At 41.4% G+C, this 19,829-nt stretch overlaps 2 long non-coding RNA genes across 5 annotated transcripts in view; one reads left to right on the plus strand and one right to left on the minus strand.

Annotated features, from left to right (window-relative positions):
- The window catches only part of LOC118553482 (uncharacterized), a 63,624-nt gene that overhangs the window by 38,215 nt on the left and 5,580 nt on the right, over nucleotides 1-19,829 (minus strand). For both annotated transcript variants that reach the window (XR_004926056.2, XR_013441928.1), the window contains 2 exons: nucleotides 18,866-19,041; nucleotides 6,548-6,681 (listed from right to left, as the gene is read on the minus strand). This is a non-coding gene — a long non-coding RNA (uncharacterized LOC118553482). The remainder of the gene's footprint in view (nucleotides 1-6,547; nucleotides 6,682-18,865; nucleotides 19,042-19,829) is intronic.
- LOC144379252 (uncharacterized) overlaps nucleotides 7,398-19,829 on the plus strand; it is a 37,064-nt gene continuing 24,632 nt past the window's right edge. For all 3 annotated transcript variants that reach the window (XR_013441929.1, XR_013441930.1, XR_013441931.1), the window contains exons 1-2: nucleotides 7,398-7,536; nucleotides 9,642-9,745. This is a non-coding gene — a long non-coding RNA (uncharacterized LOC144379252). The remainder of the gene's footprint in view (nucleotides 7,537-9,641; nucleotides 9,746-19,829) is intronic.

Genomic DNA, 19,829 nt, shown 5'->3' on the forward strand with positions numbered 1-19,829 from the left:
TCCTGTCCCTGGCTTCTTCCTTGTTAGAAGTTTTCACAAAGTCTAACCGAATCCCACACAAAGGGAACAAATAGCTTACTTAAAACTCAGACAGTTTTTTACTAGAGGCTACTTTGTCTTTGTTTCTATCATTCTCAGGAAAAGAGAAAACCTCAAAGGTTTCCAGCACTTTATTCCTTTCTCCTCACCGACTCTTGGGTTTTCTTTGGGGAAAAAAAAAAAACGCTCTGGATGAAATAAGGTCTGCGTCAGGCACCTGCTCCTTTCCAAAGTCACAGCTACAGCTCTCTGCTTCCTGAGCAGTGTTTGGTTCTCCTCTCAAGAGCATTTAGATAACAAAAGCAGTTGGATAATAAAAGAAAAGGCCATTACCCTCCACACACACCCACTACCAGCTGCACAGAGAATGCAAACGTGGATTCTGTCAAGCAGTTAGCAAAGGAAGCCCCAGTCCTGGCTCTGAGCCGCCAACATTACAAATGGCACCACCTCCAGGCTCCATGTTGTGGCCTCTCCAGGAAGAGTGGTTTGAGAACAAACCATACAGAAGAGGCTTGTATTCAGGTTGGTTTCTCGGTGCTACCTGTGGAGACCGACTTTGCAGAACGAGGCAGGAGAGCCTGTCTTTCTGGGGGTAGAGGGTGCCATGCAGGGTGTTCAGAAGCCTGATGCCCGGTCTGACATCAAAGGGCACAGCAGGGCTGAAGCACGGGGTCTCCACCCCAAAGATGTCAAAAAGAAGTCTGAGGGCAAAGGGTTGGCTTCGGACTTTCCAATCCTGTCAGCCTTCCCCAGTACCTGGCAACCTGGAGTGCTGCCCAGCTCAAGCTCAATAACTTTGCTTCCTTAAAGGGTTCTAAAATAAAGGTTCAGGGAGAGAATTTTACTTCTCCTAGAAATGAAAATGAATTCCAGGCACGCAGAATAACACAGTGGAGAGCAAGGAAATGCCCTGGGCCTTTCTCCCAGTTCTGCCATTGACTAGCTGTGTGACCTTGGGAAATCCATATGACATCTCTGGTCCTTCATTGCATCATCTGTAAAATGTGGGGATCTGTGTAGATGATCTGTGCCATCCCTTTCAGCCACAACACCCTGAAGAGACAAAACTTATTTCCTGTTATCCCTGCCAAGCTCATCTCTAGTCTCCATTCAAATGTCCCCAGTGACAGGGAGCTTGCTCCCTATTAAAATGGCTCAGTTTGAGTGCTGGATTTTTCCTCCTTGCATCTCTTTTTTCCTCTGGTCATGCAAAAGTAAACATGTTCTGAAGGGGCCATATTTCTAGGGTCAGCACTAATATTCTAGAGTTCTAAAAACAGCGCATCGCTCTGGTAAGAGCTACCCGGCATTTCTTTACTTGCTGCCAGTTCTCTGGGAATTTTCTTAGCTCATATCTCAAAATACCCATGCAAATTAAGCCAAAAAGGAAGAGAAGGCAAAGCAAAAAACAGTGGGTTTTTTTGTTGTTTTTTTGTTTTTTTGCTTTTACTACCTGAACAGTGGTAGTTTTTTTAAGGACACCATGTCTCACAGAATCAAAAAATGTTAGAGCTGGAAAAACCGCCAGTGAACTTCATCCAGCTCTTCCTTTGATCCAGTGAAGAAATAAAAGACCAGAGAAATGATGTGACTTACCCAAGGTCACACAGCTGAGATTAAGTTCATGTTTATGGATTCCTAGCTCTCCACCTACAAATGCTTAGGTATTTTCCAGAGTGTATCATGGAACACAAATTCCCAGGAGATGAGAAGGTATTTCTTACAGCGAGACGGGGGTGTTGGGGGTAGGTTTTATGGTCAGATATGTTTTGGAAATGCTCATTTAAACTATTTTGTTTTGTTTTACACAAAGGCCTCTCAGAAGTTCACCTATGCTATGCTGTTGGGGCCCAGTCAGGAAAGCAGCAACCACATTAGAGTTCTAGCAGAAAGGATTGGCTATGGGGCACTGGGGACTTATAGCCCCATTGGAAGGGCTGGAGTTGCAAGATCAGTGAAGGTATCACTAGATCCAAGGATCACAAGAGTCAAGAAGGTGCAGGAGATACCACTGGGATCTCCAGCCCTGAGGCTAAGGTTCAAGGGAATATCTAGAAAGGACTATAAAACCTTACAACCACCAATGGTCATATATGCTCCTGCCACTGGCTAGAGAAACAACAGACCTTCTCTCCCTTCTGCTTTTTATCTTAGATCAGCATCTCTCCCTGGCAGCATCTAATCAGAGCCCTGCCCCCTAGGGAACCTTAGTAGTGTAGTTATTAGGTTTCTAGTTCCTAGAATTTTGCAGAGATCACAGAAAGGAGTGACATTTTTTATTGTTGTTGTTTTTGGAAATGCCGTCTTGACCCAGTTTTGAGGCCCTGGTTAGAGGCCCATCACTTGCCCTGATTAAGTCCACACCCCAACCTTTTCACTCATTGCTGCTGGCCATTATGCACCCACCAGAATTGCTGGGGTCAGGTACCAAACAATTAGGGACAGCCCCTATGCTCTGGAGCCCATGAGATCATTCAGGTTAGCCAGTCCCACAGAGCCTGTGACACCTAGCTAACTCCACCCTGCTTGCCATACCTAAGATGCCCTTACATGACTAGTTTGCTCTAAGCCTGTCACCTGGTATAATCCCCCTGCATGGCCCTGCATGGCACCCTTCTCTCCTTCAGAGCTGTAAGTAACAGAGTTTTGTCTTTCATCTAGACAAGTGTCTCTGTATTGTGTTCTGCTGTCAAAAAAATCTTTAAATCTTATAAAATGGGGGCAGGAATGGGGCCGAGTTACCAAAATCAATCTGGTACATCTATTAATGTGCATGGAAAATCTCCACTGGAGCTCTGGTATGTAGTGTGTCCTAAACTTTTCTGACCACATGTGTCTATTTTTAGGGCAAGACCTACTAATATACTTCAAAAGGTATCAAGGTTCTGTGCAACTCATGGTGGACATCACTGTTTTAAATGATACTTTCAGGGGTTCAGGCACTTCAAAGGCCCCATGACCAGAAGGAAGCAGGAGGGGAAATTGTGGCCTGAGCTATGTGATTAGTGGATTCGTGACCGCAGTCTGAGCCCAACTGTGCAATCAGTCACATTGCACATAAAGACTTTGCCTGGGTGGTCCCAGCTGATTGATATGCACATGACTTCTTGAACCCATATTTCTTCCACTTGAGACACCATCCTTGTCATCTCTTCCTATCCAAATCCTCATCAGTCACCAAGGCCAACTCGAGTCCCTTCTTTCTGATAGGAAATTCAATGATTAGCTCTGCTTTCTCTCACCTCTTCCTTCTCTGAAATCTTGACACACTGTCAGCACTTGTCACAAATCTGCCGGTGACATCTCTTGTACTACTTCCCTGCTCCATTTAGCAGCTCTTAGTATCAATCTCTTATCCCCAACTGCATTGTTATCTTCCCAAAGGCACAGATTGGAGCTTGAGCTGCTGGGTTCTCCCCAAACACTGAGAACGATACTCAGCACAGACCAGCTACACAGCTCTCTGTAGGCAGGATAAACCAATTCATTAGCCACTTCGGTTTTTAGTACAAATTTTCTTTTCTTTTTCTTCGCCGCAGCCCGCCCCCCGCCCCAGAATTTTAGTTGAAGCAGGACCTAGTTTGCATATGGGTATATTTGTCATACAGATGAGAATAAAAATGGAATTCCATAAAAATGACTATTGTCAAGTGGTAGGAATGCATTTCCCTAGTAACATCTCTTAGCTACTCCAGTGTTCTTAAACCATGAAGAGCAATGTGACACTTATGAAGTCCCAAATGACTTTCTTGCTTCCAAGAATTATTTCAGGCTTGGATTCCCAGCAATTCAGAAGCAATTTCTATTTCTGCCATGTTCATACTTTGCATCTTTACAGCCTTTTAACTTTTTCTTTTTACATCTACAGTCTGTTTATCTTAACAGCAGCGACCCTCTGATCTAGGTTGAGCTGAGACAACATTATTGTCCTCATGTAAGCACTGAAGAACCAAGGCACAGAGATACCATGTAGTCGGTGGCAAAATTGGGGCTAGAACTAAAATCTCCTGCCTCTCAATCCATTGCTCTTTCTTACGTGTTCGAAAATAGAGAGTAAATGCCTGGGAGTGTGTGTGTGTGCGTGTGTGTGTGTGTGTGTGTGTGTGTGTGTTTAATTAATCAGAGAAAGGAAGAAATGTAAATTAGATACTATCCAATGGTTTTTCATCTCTGAGTGGGTTTTCCAGTAGAAAGATAACCATACATCCAACCTCTAACCTGATTTTTATCTCAACCAAAAAATTAAAATAAAAAAAAAAAGTGCCTGCCTGCTTTTTCTCTGAAATCATCCTTAGGATTTTTAGAACTTGCATACTGCCTTAGTCTGCTCAGGCTGTCATAACAAAATGCCATAGACTAGATGACTTAAACAATAGAAATTTGTGTTCTTACAGTTCAGGGGGGCTAGGAGTCCAACAGCAGGGTACTGGCATGGGGGTTTCTGGTGAGAGCTCTCTCCTCTGGCTTGTAGACAGCTGCCTTCTCACTATGTCCTCACATGGCAGAAAGAGAGTGAGCAAGCTCCCCAGTGTCCGTCCTTACAAGGGCACTAATCTCATCATGAGGGCCCTACCCTGGTGATCTCCTCTAACCCTCACCACCACCTAAAGGCTCCCTCCCTCCTAATACCATTGCACTGGGAGTTAGGGTTTTAATGTGTGAATTTGGTGGGGGGGGACGTTTCAGTCCATAGCACGTCCAGGATCATATTTTAAGAAGTGTATGTGTACCTATACATTGTGGGAAGCTGGCTGATCCAGGTAATGAAATCCTGAAGGATAGTTTGAATCCAGCCTCCCTTCACCTAAATCCTTCTTCAAATCCATCCATCTCACATCAGGGTTTAAAAATCTAACCATGTTACACTGCCATTGAGTCTCCAGCAACAAGATAAGGCCCAGTCCTGCTATTTAAGAAACTTCCTCCAGTTCCATCCACTTCCAACATTGAACAGTACTTTATACCAAAATATAGTCAATGCTTGTTATTTGCCAGAGTGGTATTCTATAAAGTCATTATGAACCATGAATAGAGAATACTGAACCATTGCTCCTAGGGGAAATACAGGGTATAGTTCCTGTGAGCCTCTGGTCACATTTTCAACCACTGAACTCATAGCCTTGTTTTATGTGACTTTTTGTTTTAAAACGTCATATTTAATACATATTACTGGGTCATTAACATTGAACTCACAGCCAACACACTGTAACTCATGCCTGAACGAAGCTTATCTTACACACTTTGGCACTGTGCTTGAGGATATTTTAAACAGAAAAATCACCTTCAAAAAGCACAAAAGGTGGAAGACATGGCACAGTACATAGACCATGAAAAGGATGCTTGTTTGCAGTGCGAGAGCTGAAACAGTAAGCAGAGCGTCGCCTTGTTCATCTCACCTGGGAGTGTGCGGGTCAAGTGACTCACACTTTTGGTTGCCATGCCCATATCTATGAATGACCATGAAAACACCACAAGAATTAATTCTGAGGTAACAAATAGGTCTTAGCAAATAGATGAATGTGCAAATATGGAATCCAGGAATGATGAGGTTCACGGTACTTGCAATTCCCTTCTCTCTGGCTCCCAGCTCTCTATCTTCATGACTGTTGGTGCCCACAGTGGAGTGAAACACAGGAAGGTCAGGGCCTACACTCTGCAGAGCCACGGGGAGCAGGCACTCGGTAACTATCTGTTGAGTTGAGTCGTCTTTCCATGTATGATCCCCTCCTGATAGGGCAGCCACGAGTCCTCTGAGCCAGGTTGGCCGTACCAGCTGATACGCCTTTGGGCATGCACAGCGAGACTCTTACCCGGGATCTGGGGCTCTCACAGCAGGTCTGACTATTGGAACTCCCATGCATCCCACTGGCCACCATGTTTCTTAGTGTACTCCTGACTTAAGGAGGCGTAGAAGAGTTAGTTGCCTACCCTGTGTGGTGCAGGACAACATGTGGGTTCCTCAAACGGTGCTTCCTATAGTGGTGGCTGTCCCAGCCAGATGCCTCTGATGTTTACAATTCTCTTGTCAGAGCTTTACTTCTTTAGATTCAGCATTTCCATTCAGACAGTTATAAAGGAGAGGAAAACTAACATTTTTAAGGGCCTTGTATGTGTAGTGCTTTGCATATATTACCTTCTCTACTCCACACAACAGCTCTATAAAATAGATAGAAATATCCCTTTTAGAGAGGAGAATACCAAAAGGCAGTGAAATAAGAGACATACTAAAGAACAGTATGTGGTCTAGCCAATATCTGTAGCCAGATTTGTTTGATCACAAAGACCTGGTTATTTTTGTTACCCATGCAACCTTTTAGAAAACTCTTAAAGCAAAAATGCTCTGGCAGTTCCTCAGAAAATTAAAAGTAGAATTACCATTTGACCTAGCAATTCCACCTCTGGGTATGCGCCCAAAAGAACTGAAAGCAGAGTCTCAAAGGGTTAGGTGTATATCCATAGTCAGAGTAGCATAATTCATACTAGCCCAAACGTAGATGTAACTTACATGTCCATTGACAGATGAATGTCATTGATGGATGAATGGGATTCTGAAGTCCTTTCTCCTTTGCAATAGTAGGCAACTTTGCTCATTAAATATTTCCTCGTTCTCTATATACATATAATGGAACATTATTCAACCTTAAAAAGAAAGGAAATTTGGACACATGCTGCAACACAGGTAAACATTGGGGACATTATGCTGATCGAAATAAGCTGGTCACCAAAAGGCAAATACTGTATGATTCCACTTACATGAAGTATCAAGAGCAGTCAAGTTCGTAGAGACAGAGAGTAAAAGAGTGATTGCCAGGGGCTGGGGGGAGGTGAGGATGGGAAGTTGCTTTTCAGTGCTTTCAGCTTTAGAGTTTCAGTTTTGCAAGATGAAAACAGATCTGGAGATTGGTTGTACAACAATGTGAATGTACTTAACCTACCAAACTACACATCTAAAAATAGTTAATATGGTAAATTTTGTGTATATGAATTTTACCAAATTTTTTCTTTTTAATTTTTAAACTAAAATTTCTGTATATGAATTTTACCAAATATTTTCTTTAATTTTTTTAAATTAAATTTTTAATTAAAAAAAGATATGACAATAAAAAATAAATAATAAAAATAAAACAAAAATGCTCCAGGACAGGAGGTCATACAGCCATTATTAATCACAAATAATTTATTTTATTCACTCAACAAATACTGGTAGAGAGTGTGCACAGTGTGCTGGGGACAGGAAGGAATACAAAGTTGAATCGGGCATGGCTCCCAGCCTCACGGGAGGTAGGAATTACATAATGCCATAAAAAAAAGGAGTATGCGAGACAGCTGTCTTCTTAGCTGGGCGAGCAAAGAAGGCTCTTTAGAGAAGGGGACCCAGTGACTGAGGGAAGAACAATGCCAGCATGGGAAGAGCACCGGCAAAGAGATGACAGGGTGTGGGTTAAAAACTGGTGACAAGGGACATGAATGCACAAGCAAGAAGAACACAGTAAGGTAAGATGGGAGAGGATAATCCCATGAAAATAAGTTCACTGCCAGGGTCAGACCTTTGTACTTTATTTGTTAGGCAGCAGCAAGACACCGTCAGTTCCTGAGAAACGGGGTGGTGTGATTCTTTGGGGCAGTAGGCTGTATTCATTTGCTGGGGTGGCCATAACAAAGTACCACAGACTGGGGCGCTTACACAACAGGAATTCATTTTCTCACACTTCTGGAGGCTGGAAGTTTGAGATGCAGATGTCAGCTGAGGCCTGCCTCCTTGGCTTGTAGGATGGCTGTCTGTCTTCTCTCTGTGTCCTCACATGGTCTTCTCTCTGAACCTGCCTGTGTCATAATCTCTTCTCCTTTTTTTTTTTAAGAGAGGGAGTGTGTGCAAGTGGGGGCAGAAGGGACAGAGGGAGAGAGAGAATCTCAAGCAGGCTCCACGCTCAGCGCAGAGCCTGACACGGGGCTCAACCCAACGACCCTGAGATCATGACCTGACCTGAAATAAAGAGTTGGACGAGCCGACTGAGCCACCCACGTGCCCCATAATCTCTTCTTATAAAGACACCACTCACATTGGATTAGGGCCCATCCATGTGACCTCATTTTAATTTAATGACCTGTTTAAAGGCCTTATCTCCAAATACAGTCACATTCTGAGGTGGTGGGTAGTAGGACTAGAACATATGAATGTGGGGGGGTGCACAATTCAGCCCATAGCACAAGGTAGGTGGTTCATGAGAGGGAGAAGCCGGGAAGGCCAGCGAGGAGGCACAATGGCCATGGTGAGTAGGCAGTGGTGGTGGAAGAGCAATAAGGAGGCACATGGTGCCCATCAACCTGATGGCTTTCCTCTTTGTAAGGAGGAAGATAACAAAAACAAAAGTTCGGTAAAGGGTGCAGTAAAAGAAAAGATGAGGCAGTCAGAATTAACTTGGCAAATTTCCCCAACCCATAGAGACATCCCCAGAGCCATCACTTTGTGCCGCCTCTCCGTAGAAAGAGGCTGCTTCTGATTCCCAAACCACGCAGGACAAAATACCTCATTACTTTATAGTCTCACGGTGTTTACATCACAGTCTTTCATGCCTAGAATCTGAATCGCAGCCAGGACATTCCTGCATGACAGTCCTGATGAACTAATTATTAATGTTCCTGGTACAAAGTACGGGTGGGCATTCATTTCCACTGCCCAAGCCTGGTGATGAATCGAGCTTTACACAGGCTGCATAATTTCTTCGTTTCTCCATAAGTCTGTGCCTTCTGCTGGCATTTTAAGGAATGTATTTTTATGAAGTTTGGCGCTATTCAGTAATTTTCCAGGAGGGCACATTGCCCAGGCCAGATGGACAGATTTATTTCTGGTTCCAGCTGGTGAAGTCCTGTCTGATAAGATCCTATCTCATCCTACTTGAACAGAGATGCACAATTACTTGCGAGGTGGGTGGGGGAAATTACTCTATCGGCAGCCCATTAAGGTGGGCTGGGGTAGGAGGGCCACCCTAGCACCTAAACCTCCCTAATTCAATGCCACAGATGGACATCTTTCGAAGATGAACCAGTGCCATCACATGGAAAGTAATGGGGCAAGACGTCCGAGTGGAGTCACCCAGTTATGGCATCAAGAGCCCTATGTTTTTTTCTGAAGCCATTTGTCTTCAGAAAAAGAAAAACCCTGGTGCACTGAAGTGTAATGAAGAGAAATGAACTTTGGCTTTCTGAAGAGGCTCACTTCAATTTTTTTGCCATACTGCATTACAGGATCACTCATAATGGCTTATATTCTTCAGTATTGAGACAGAGCCTCCTTGCACATGGACTTCTCAGCAGGGAGGTGTGTGCATCAATAGAGGGAGACATGCAGAGTTACTGGCACATACAAGGAACCAAGAATGCTCAGATTTGATGTATGAGATCTCCTTTCTTACTTTTTTATTAACCTTCTAAAGGGAACTGAGGCCAGACAATACTTCCACAGTAAAGTACCTCACCCCAGGAAGTGGCAATGACATCACTGAAAAATAAAAACACCTGGCTTTTTTTTTTACTTTTCGATTTTTGGATTTTCTCTTAAATTTGTTGAATATTGAGAATTGTTCATATCTGCTTCCCAGACTTTCCTTTTCCTGCTCTGGAGTTCTGGAGTCTAGGCATGTCAAGGGGAAGCAGTCCCTCTCTGAATTCTCTCTGCTTACGGCTTCTCCTTATCTTCCTGCAGGTAAGGATCCAATGACCACGCTTTATCCCATCATTTCTTCCACTGTAAATCCTCACTTCCCTTTGTCTCTTCAACCTGCTGCTACTAACATAAAATTCTCAAAGCCCAGCCGTTTTTTTTTCCCTCCCACTTCAGGCAAATCTCTTGGCTTTTATCCAGAATGGAACACAAAACTCCCCTAGAAAGGCAGGACTGTTGTTCCCTTTAACAGATAGGAACACTAAGTCACACAAAGGCTAAGTAAGTGACTTGTCCTGGATATGATTTCGGAAATCAAGGCTTGTATTTTTTTTTCCAGAAATTCTACAAGGGTGAAGAAAATAATTTGAACAAGCACGTTTAACAAATAACCAATCAAGCAAAACAAATGAATATTAGCGTCAGCTGTGAAAGGGAAATAGTAAATTGGACTTAATCAAAAGTGTAAAGCTTTGCTTTTCAAAACACACAGTTAAGATAATGAAAAGAGAGACCACAGACTGGGAGAAAATATTTATCAATCATGTATCTGATTAAGATCTTTTTTATTTAGGGGCGCTGGGTGGCTCAATCAGTTAAGCATCCAACTCTTGACCTCAGTTCAGGTCTTGATCTCAGGATTGTGAGTTCAAGCCCAGCCTGGGAGCCTATTTAAAAAAAAAATTTTTTTTTCTTTAAAATTCAATAATAGGGAAATAAAAGACCCAATAAGAAATGAACAAAAGATTTGAACAGACGCTTCAGTAGGCATGTGAAAATAATTAATATGTGAAATATGCTTAATGTGAAAATGCTTAATATCACTAGACTAAAATAATGGGGATGAAAACCCCACTATCCAAGTGTTCTAGTGTGGGTGAGGAGTAACTCTCATATGTTGCTGGTCAGAATGCAAAAAGCTATGGACATTCTGGAAAATGGTTTGGCAGCTTCTTATGATGTTCTCTATACACTTACCACATGACCTATCAATTCCACTTCTAGGTATGTACCTGAGAGAAATGAAGACAGAAGTCCACACAAAGACTAGTTCATGAAAGTGTATTAACTTCATTCATAATACCCTGCAGAGGCCAAGCAGAGACTTCCCCAAAATGTGCCACTTTGGCATACAGATTATTTTAAATTAAAGTTACTTAAGGGGTGCCTGGGTGGCTCAGTCAGTTGAGTGTCTGACTCTTGATTTCGGTCCAGGTCATGATCTCAGGGTAGTGGGATCAAGCCCCATGTTAGGCTCTGTGATGGGCGTGGAGCTTACTTAAGATCCTCTTTCTCCCTAGGGGCATGTGGGGGTGCCCCGGTCGCTCAGTTATTAGGCATCTGCCTTCAGCTCCCTAGGGGCATGTGGGTGGCTCAGTTGATTAAGTGTCTGCCTTTGGCTCAGGTCATGATCCCAGGGTCCTGGGATAGAGCCCCATTTCTGGCTCCCTGCTCAGTGGGGAGCTTGCTTCTCCCTCTCCTTCTGCCCCTCCCCCTTGCTGGTGCTCTCTCTCTTGCTCTCTCTCTCTCACTCTCTCATTAAATGAATAAAGTCTTTAAAAAAAAGATTCTCTCTCTCCTTCTCCCTTTGCCCCTCCCCCCAGCCCCTCTCTCTTTCTCTCTCTCTCTCAAAAAATAAATAAAAAATAAAGTTACTTAAGAGACAGCCAGTGCAAAAAGAACACTCTTGACTACCCTTTGTCTCTGGAAAGCAAGAAATAAAATTTCCATATGAAAAGCACCTCCCCTGTATGAGGAGGTAGAGAGACATCCTTATCACCAGAGATAGGAGATTTAGAGCCTAGAAGGCTATCTAAACAACTTTTGTTACTTTTTACTAATTTACTATCCCAGCCCAAATTCTATTTAGATTCCTTGAGGCTCCCAAAGTTAAGTTTTCTTTGTCCTCACAGATCAGTTCCTCACAGATTTACTGTCTTTTTGTCTAAAAAGTATTAAAACTGCCTGCCTTGGTCATTTCTTTAGGTCCCAATTGCATTACTGGGCTTCTATGTGCATGTAATTAAACTGTTTTGTATTGTTTTGTTTTTTTACTCATATTAATCTGTTTCACATCAATTTAATTCTTAGAGTAGCTGGAAGAACTTTGAAGGGTAGAAATAAATTTTTCCTTTCCTACACTGCAAACTGAAAACACCTAGATGTCCAGTGGCTGGTGAATTAATAATCTGTGGTAAATCCATAAAATGGAATACTTCTCAACAATAAAAAGGACTGAAGTACTGATATTAACAACATGAATGAATTTCACAAGAACAATTGTAAGTGAAACGAGTCAAATTCTAAAGACTACATATTTTATGTTTCCATTTATATGACAGTCTGGAAAAAACAAAACTAAAACAACAAGAGTAGATCAGTATCTGCCAGGGACTCAGGGTGAGGTTAGGGATGAGTGACTACAGAAGGCACAACGGAGCTTTCTGAGGAGTTGCAACATTTCTATATCTTGATGTGGTAATGATTACCTGAGTGTATAGATTCATCAAAATTCATAGAATAATACATCAAAAAACTGAACTTCACTGTAGATAAATTATACCTTAAAATATTTTTAAATGTTAAATGTAAAGAAGGATTTTGTGACAAATACTCTATTTTACTTTCATTCCTTCTCCATAAAATCCCCAGGGAGGTCTTGTATGTCAAATGCTGCCCAATAGCTCAGAAATCCAGCGATAAATAATGGGGTATTTACTCACAGTGTAGTGGGGGACATAAAAGAAAACTCATCTGTTTTAAGGTAGGATGTTTTTTGCTGTGACAGAGAGAGCCCAGAGAAGTGTTAGGGTTGTGAAGGAGGAAGGATAAGAAGACTCCCTGCTAAGTCTTTACTGGAGCCAAGGCTGGTAGGAACAATTAGAGGGTGAGTGGGGAGGGCATTCAGTGTAAGGAACAGTGGGAGTGAAAATAGAGGGCAGTGAAGAGCTAAGGGAAGTGGACCCTGTCCTCCTCCCTCTGCAGCTGCTGCTGTGGGGATCAAACAGCCAATGGGAGCTTTACTGAGTGGCACTGACCCCTATGAGAACAGAAGGAAGGCTGGTCCCCTGACCCGCTTCCCTCATAGCACAGACATTTAGAAAATACTTGCTAAATTCTGCCTCACGGTTTATTTCCAACTGATGAACATTGAAAACATGGAAGACATGATTAAAATAGAAAATCACCTTTAGGTAGACACTACAGGCAAGAATTGCTGAAGGCAAGAACCTTTGATGGATGCTAAAGTTGATGGGTGAAAGTATGATGAGAAACAGGATATTTTCATAGTCTCAAAGTATTTCCTTACAATATTTTCCCAAAGCAAAAATAGGAACTACAGTGAAGAGACTCTGTAGACACCACCTTCATCGAGTGGTCAAAGTAAGCCTCACTAGAAATAAAACAGGCGGACACCATGGTTCCTCAAGATGATGCATTGAAAGGGCAAAGTACTACTTCTATGCTATTCTTGTCAGCAATGCTGTCTTAGTTCAGGCTGCTGTAACAAATTGTCATAGATGGAGTGCATTAAACAGGAAGCATTTATTTCTCAAGTTCTGGAGGCTGGGAAGTCTACCATCAAGGAATCAGTAGGTCCTGTGTATGGTGTGGCCCTTCTTCCTGGTTTGCAAATGGCTGCCTTCACATTGTACCTTCACATGGCAGAGAGCAGAGAGAGAGGAAGCAAGCTCATGTGTCTCTTCTTAGAAGACACTAATCTCATTCAGGAGAGCTCCACCTTCATGACTTAGTCACCTCCCCAAAACCCCACCTCCTAATATCACCACATTGAGGGTTAGGATTTCAACATATGAATTTTGGGAGGACACAAACATTCAGTTCATAACAAATGCATAGCCTAGTTCTAATTCTGAGAGAAACATTGAACAAACCCAAATTGAAGGGTATTCCACAAAATAACTGATCAATATCCATCAAAAGCTCCAAAGCCATGTTTATAGAAGCATTATCTACAATAGCCAAATTATGGAAACAGCCCAGGTGTCCATCGACTTATGAATGGATAAAGAAGGTGTGGTATATGTACAATAGACTATTATTTAGTCATTAAAAAGAATGAAATCTTGCCATTTGCAACCATGTGGATGGAGCTAGAGTGTATTATGCTTAGCAAAATGAGTCAGTCAGAGAAAGACAAATACCATATGATTCCACTTGTATGTGGAATTTAAAAAACAAAACAAACAAGCAAAGGGGAAAAAAGAGAGAGAAGAGAGGCAAAACAAGAAACAGACTCAACTAAAGAGAACAAACTGATGGTTACTAGAGGGGAGGTTGGGCGATGGGTGAATCTGGTGAGGGGGATTAAGGACTGCACCTGTCGTGATGAGCACTGGGTGTCCTATGGAAGTTTTGAATCACTGTATTGTACATCTGAAACTAGTATTATACTATATTAACTAACTGGAATTTAAATTAAAAAAACAAAAACAAGAAAAAAGTTCTGAGGCCATGAAAAATAAAGAAAAACTGTCATAGACGGGAGAAGACTAAGGAGATACAGCAACTAATCGATTCTGGACCAGAAAAAAAAAAATTAATGGGAAAACTGGCAAAATTCAAATAATGTCTATAGGTTAATTAATAGTATTGTATCAATGTTAATTTCTTGATTTTTATAATTATAGCAGAATTATATAAGATGCCAACACTGGAGGAAGCTGAATGAGGGGCATAGGAGAACTCTGTCCTATATTTACAACTTCTTTGTAAATCGAAAATTATTTTTTCAAAAACTTTAAAAACAGAAATGTTTCTTAAAAAGGAGCAAGATAATGCTAGAAATTTCTACATCCATGCCTAAGGACACTCCTTCCACTCTTAGTTATTTCTATTTATTTATGTTTTTCCTCTAATTGAACAAAGTAGTTATGAGTGTCTGTAACTAGGAGCACAGAATCATCCTATAGGACAGAAGCATACTCTCACCTTGTCTTTATGTCCTAAAACATTATAGGATCATACATTTAAAAGTTATCTCATCATCCCAGTTCTCAGGGGTCTCAAACCTAACTCCCTCGGATGGAAGAGAACCTATACTATTGTTCTGAATTCCATATACTGTTAACATACGAAGTTCTCACAAATCTAAGTTCGGTCTCCATGTTGCAGAATGGAAGATAACTGTGCTTTACTTCAAAGTCAGCATCATCCCTCTCAGTCAAAGATTTTTAACTGCCCACCAGGGTACTGGGGCTTTGAGTCAGGATTACGTACAACAGCCAATGGCCTGATGCTACTTTCACCAATGGCTACTACACAGGCTCAAGCTTCCATAGGAATGATAAGCCAGGTTTTCTCATGTGACTCTGGACTTGCTTAGCTCTCTCAGACACTGGTGGTTTTGTTTTCTGTCTGAAGAACTGAAGGACAAGCAGAAGGAACACATTTTTCTTAATAACATTTAGTATGTAAAGTTAATGTGGGTTTTAAGATCTGATTACCATTGAAGCATGTCAAACAAACCCTTCCTAAGGCCACATGCAACGTAAGGGACTGTTGGCATTTAGGCAGATGGGCATCTGTTTGCCTTTCCTGACTGCCTCAGTTTCCTAGGGGTGATTAACTCTGCTGGACTCTGTGCAATCACAGTGGCACAGCAAACCCAAGTGCTTGCACACACATAGTAGTTGATGGTGACCTTGAAAGCCCCTTCTGCTAGATCCTTCCTTTTGTTCTCCTGGTATATGCAAGTACATAGCTCATGTCCTGATATTGCCCAACTGATCCCTTTGTTCTCAGACTTTGCAGCTTGAGTTGAATAATGCAAGGAGGAAAAATTGCTATGGTTCAATTCCTCCAGTATTATCACCCCCCTGAGGCCATGGAGATGGTCCTGATGAGGAAGCACTCTGAGTTCCCCAGATCTCACTCATTTCAAACCCAGCTCTTCACCTTTCTTCATCCTGGGAGCTGGACAGCATCCTTCCAATAAATTCTTTTTTAAAAGCTAGCCAGAGTTGCTTCTTGTTGCTTGCCAACAGAGAATGCTAGCTGGTTCAATTCCTCAAAATCATATGAGAAGACTCGTAGCTGGCTTCCAACTCAAAGAAAGCAATCCTCAATACTATGTAGTTCCTGAATCCATTGTTGTGCTCTGAAGTGAGCCTGGCTTTTAGAAATACAGTCTCCATATTTCAACCTTTTAAGATTTTTAATCATTATAGGAGCTCTGGAGCAGGATGAGAATCTTTGAAACACATGATCCGTTACTAAGTATCTTAAACTAGAATTAAATCATGTCATAGTATCATCTGGAAATGGCTGTAACGTGCACTTTATACCAGCTTCTATACATGTGTATGTTTATTAATATAAATAAGCAGAGTTTATGTGTTTATTTTGAATGCAGATATAATTTTCCATCTTGGCACTTGAAAAATCAAGTGTTAATGAGATATAAACCTTATGACAAAAGCTTCTGAGTATGAAGTAATTACAGAAATTTTTAAGACTTGCCCTGCTTCTTAAAAGTTAAACATATACCTGCCATATGATCCAGGTAGTTAACTCCTAGGTATTTAGTAAAAAAAAAACAAAACAAAACACAAGCATGTGTCCATAGAATGACTTATACATAAATGATTATAGCAGCTTTATTTTTAGAAGCAAAAAAAGAAAAATCTCTAAATGTCCATCACCAGGTGAAGGGGTGACTGGACAAAAAAGTTGTGTGTACCCATACAAGGGAATACTACCCAGCAATAAAAAAAAATACATGCAACAACATGGATAAATCTCAAAATAATTATGCTGAGTGAAAGAAGCCAAACAAAATAGTACTATAGGATTCCTTTTACAATTCTAGAAGACTCAAACTAATCTGTAGTCACAGAAAGCAGATCATTTGTTGCCTGTGAAGGGGAAAGTGGTCACAAAGGGGTGTGAGGAAACTTTTGGGGGTGAGAGATACATTCAATACCTAGATTGTGTTAATGGTTGCTCACATGTCTACACATGTCAAAACTCAACAAGTTACTCACTTTACATCAGTGTAGCTTCTGGTATGCCAGTTATTCCTCAATAAGGTTTTTGAAAGGACAAAGTCCAGATACTTGCCTACCAGATTTGGTGCTACATCACCTAGTAGAAAGATGCACAATGCAGTGAGAGAGCTAAGAGATCATCTAGCCCCAGGTCAGCAAACTTTTTCTGTAAAGGGCCAGATAGTAAACATTTCTGGCTTTGCAGGCCATACTGTCTCTGTTACAATAGTCAGCTCTGCTGCTATAGCACGAAACAGTCCTAGATAATATATAAATAACAGTGAGTGGCTGTATCCCAATAAAACTTTATTTACAAAAACAGGAATTGAGCTAAACGTGGCCCATGGGTTGTAGTTGCTGAACTATGATCTATTTGAACACATTTTTTATAGAGAAACTAAGAGGTGAATGCTATATGGACAATTTGTGCTAGCTCATAGAAATCAGAAGTTATATACTTTAAGATCTCTAATCAACTTTTCATTATAGAAATATTAACTTAAAAGTATATTTGGCCTTATGCCAAAATATCACTCCACAGATTGTCTGTGGCAATGGGAAATGTACCTTTATGATAGAGAAATCCACAAGTCACCACCAAAACACTTACAATCTGATTTACATGCCTCCTGATGTAATACAAAATGAATTAGGCTTCATCATCTATGAAGATTTATTGCCAACAATGTTTAATATGATTGTAATCATATCAAGCCTGTGGATATCCTTCCCAGCTGGTAGGACATATGAGGGAGAGAGAGATATGTTGAATGACCTGAAAAAACAATTAGACAAGGGCGCCTGGGTGGCTCAGTTGGTTAAGCGACTGCCTTCGGCTCAGGTCATGATCCCGGAGTCCCTGGATCGAGTCCCACATCGGGCTCCCTGCTCGGCAGGGAGTCTGCTTCTCCCTCTGACCCTCCCCCCTCTCATGCTCTCTCTCTCATTCTCTCTCTCTCAAATAAATAAATAAAATCTTTAAAAAAAAAAAACAATTAGACAAATCTACAACAAGGAACATGTGACAAGACAACTGGCATGATCACTTAAAGCAATGAATGTTATGAAAAAAAAACAGGTGGGAAAGACTGCTCTAGACTGAAAGAGACTAATGCAATGCATAAAAATTTGTTGACTTGTGGCTTTAAAAAATGCTATAAAATATATTTGGGTAACCAAGGAAATATTTGACTTTAGTTATTAGAGAATATTAGAAAATAATGATGAGTTTTCTTAGGTGGAATAATCATATTGCAATTTTGTAGAATATCCTTATTTTGGGAGATAAGTGACAAAATAGAGATAATATATGATGTCCATGACTAGAAAAATATAAACATCTACATATAGGAAGGAAAATAAAGATGGAAGCAGGTTAATAGTTGTTAAACCCAGGTGATGAGTTTATGCGTGTTCATTGTACTACTACTTTAACTTTCCTGTACTTCCTGTATTTCTAAGAAGGAGTTGAAAAAAATAATTATATTTAATGATGTACCTTGAGAGGAGAATATTTTTATAGACATACATATTTAAATTTTGTTTAAATGGCCTTTTAAATGAAGATAATAAAAAGATGAGAAAATATTCTATTACAGGATAGAATAAAGCCTTTTAACATCAAAGTCTATATCATATGTGTTCTAATAGTTAATTAGAAGAAAAATAATTCCTCAAAGGGAATACAGTTGTCACTTGGCCCTTTTTAAGTAAGAGATGTAGGAGCACCTGGCTGCCTCAGTCTGTAGAGTGTGCGACTCTTGATCTCAGCGTTAAGTTCAAGCCCCGTGTTGGGTGTAGAGATTACTTAAAAATAAAATCTTTAAAAAAAAGAGAGAGAGAAAGATGCAAACTTGAATGACCAGAGAAACTCTAAGAATATTTATTATGATTTTACTCTAACAATTTGTTACAGGGACACAACTCATACCACACACATTTTTTTTTTAAATTGTGGCAGTCTTAAAGAATAAGGAAAAAAAACTATAAAAGCACCAATCCTAAAGAGAGAATGAATTCCAGTGTTCTCAGATAACTAATGCAAGACATGACACAACATTAAAGAAGAAAACAGTCTCTCAGAATTAAGGAAATAGGTCAAGGGGCAGAACCAGTCATAGCCATCACTCACGTAGGCTTGGCTACCTCTTACCATTTTTAGCCATTTATGCTTCCAGCCTGATGACCACAATGACAGGCTGCATATCTTTCCCTTATGTTTTCACCAATATCAATTAATCATCAGGTAAGGGATGCAGTCAATTTCTGCGAACCGTATCTGTCTCAGCCTGACTCTGGGAGAAGTACTCACTAAGAACTTCTTAGGTCCTGAAGACAGAAAGAGAACAAACCTCATAATCTAGAGTAGCAAATGCGATTAGTGCCCCAACAATATCCCTTTTGCAATCACCGTTCCCAGGCATACCAGCTGAATCTCTCTGCATGAGGGCTCTCTGGAGCCATGGGAGTCCATTTAGCCCAAGTGTAGGGTATGCAGAGAGTACTGGGGAGCTAATGCTCCCAGGGAGCAGTTTTCAACCAGTAACTGACAGGAGTCAATAGATAAATACCCCAGATCCCTCGCCCCTTGGCTGGACGAGTCTGAGGCATGTTCTACACTGTCTCCCACAGATTCCCAGCAGGACTGGCCCCTGGTTAGTGCTGTGGGGAGGAATTATAAGGTAAAAAGCTCTCACGGCCTTTCTCTTGACTGTGTGGTGTGGCAGTGGGACCACCATTTGAGAGAAGGCAGAAGAGGAGTAAATGCTGGAGACAGCTGTGGTGTGGAATGGAATAAAGGAGTGGGCACTGGGAATGAGGAAAATGAAGACAGAGCTGCGTGCTGGCCCAGCTGACATTGGTAGTCGTATGTGCCGAAGGCTGCCAGTGAGCTGGGTAGGAAAGGCTCTCTTACAGAACACTTGGGGTGGGACTGAGCTCAGGCTAAGGGAAGCAGGACAGGGACAGAGAATCCACTGAGGTGCCAAGAATGGTGGGAGGTCGAAATCCTGGCCTCAGAGCACTCACTCCTCTTTCCTGTGTGGTACTCTGAGAAATTGGGGATGGTCTTAGTAGAGAACCCGGAGGTGTGAGAGCGGAGGTCATGGCTGAGTCAT

This window comes from Halichoerus grypus, chromosome 10 (genome assembly GCF_964656455.1).
Source record: "Halichoerus grypus chromosome 10, mHalGry1.hap1.1, whole genome shotgun sequence".
NCBI classification, from domain to species: Eukaryota; Metazoa; Chordata; class Mammalia; order Carnivora; family Phocidae; genus Halichoerus; species Halichoerus grypus.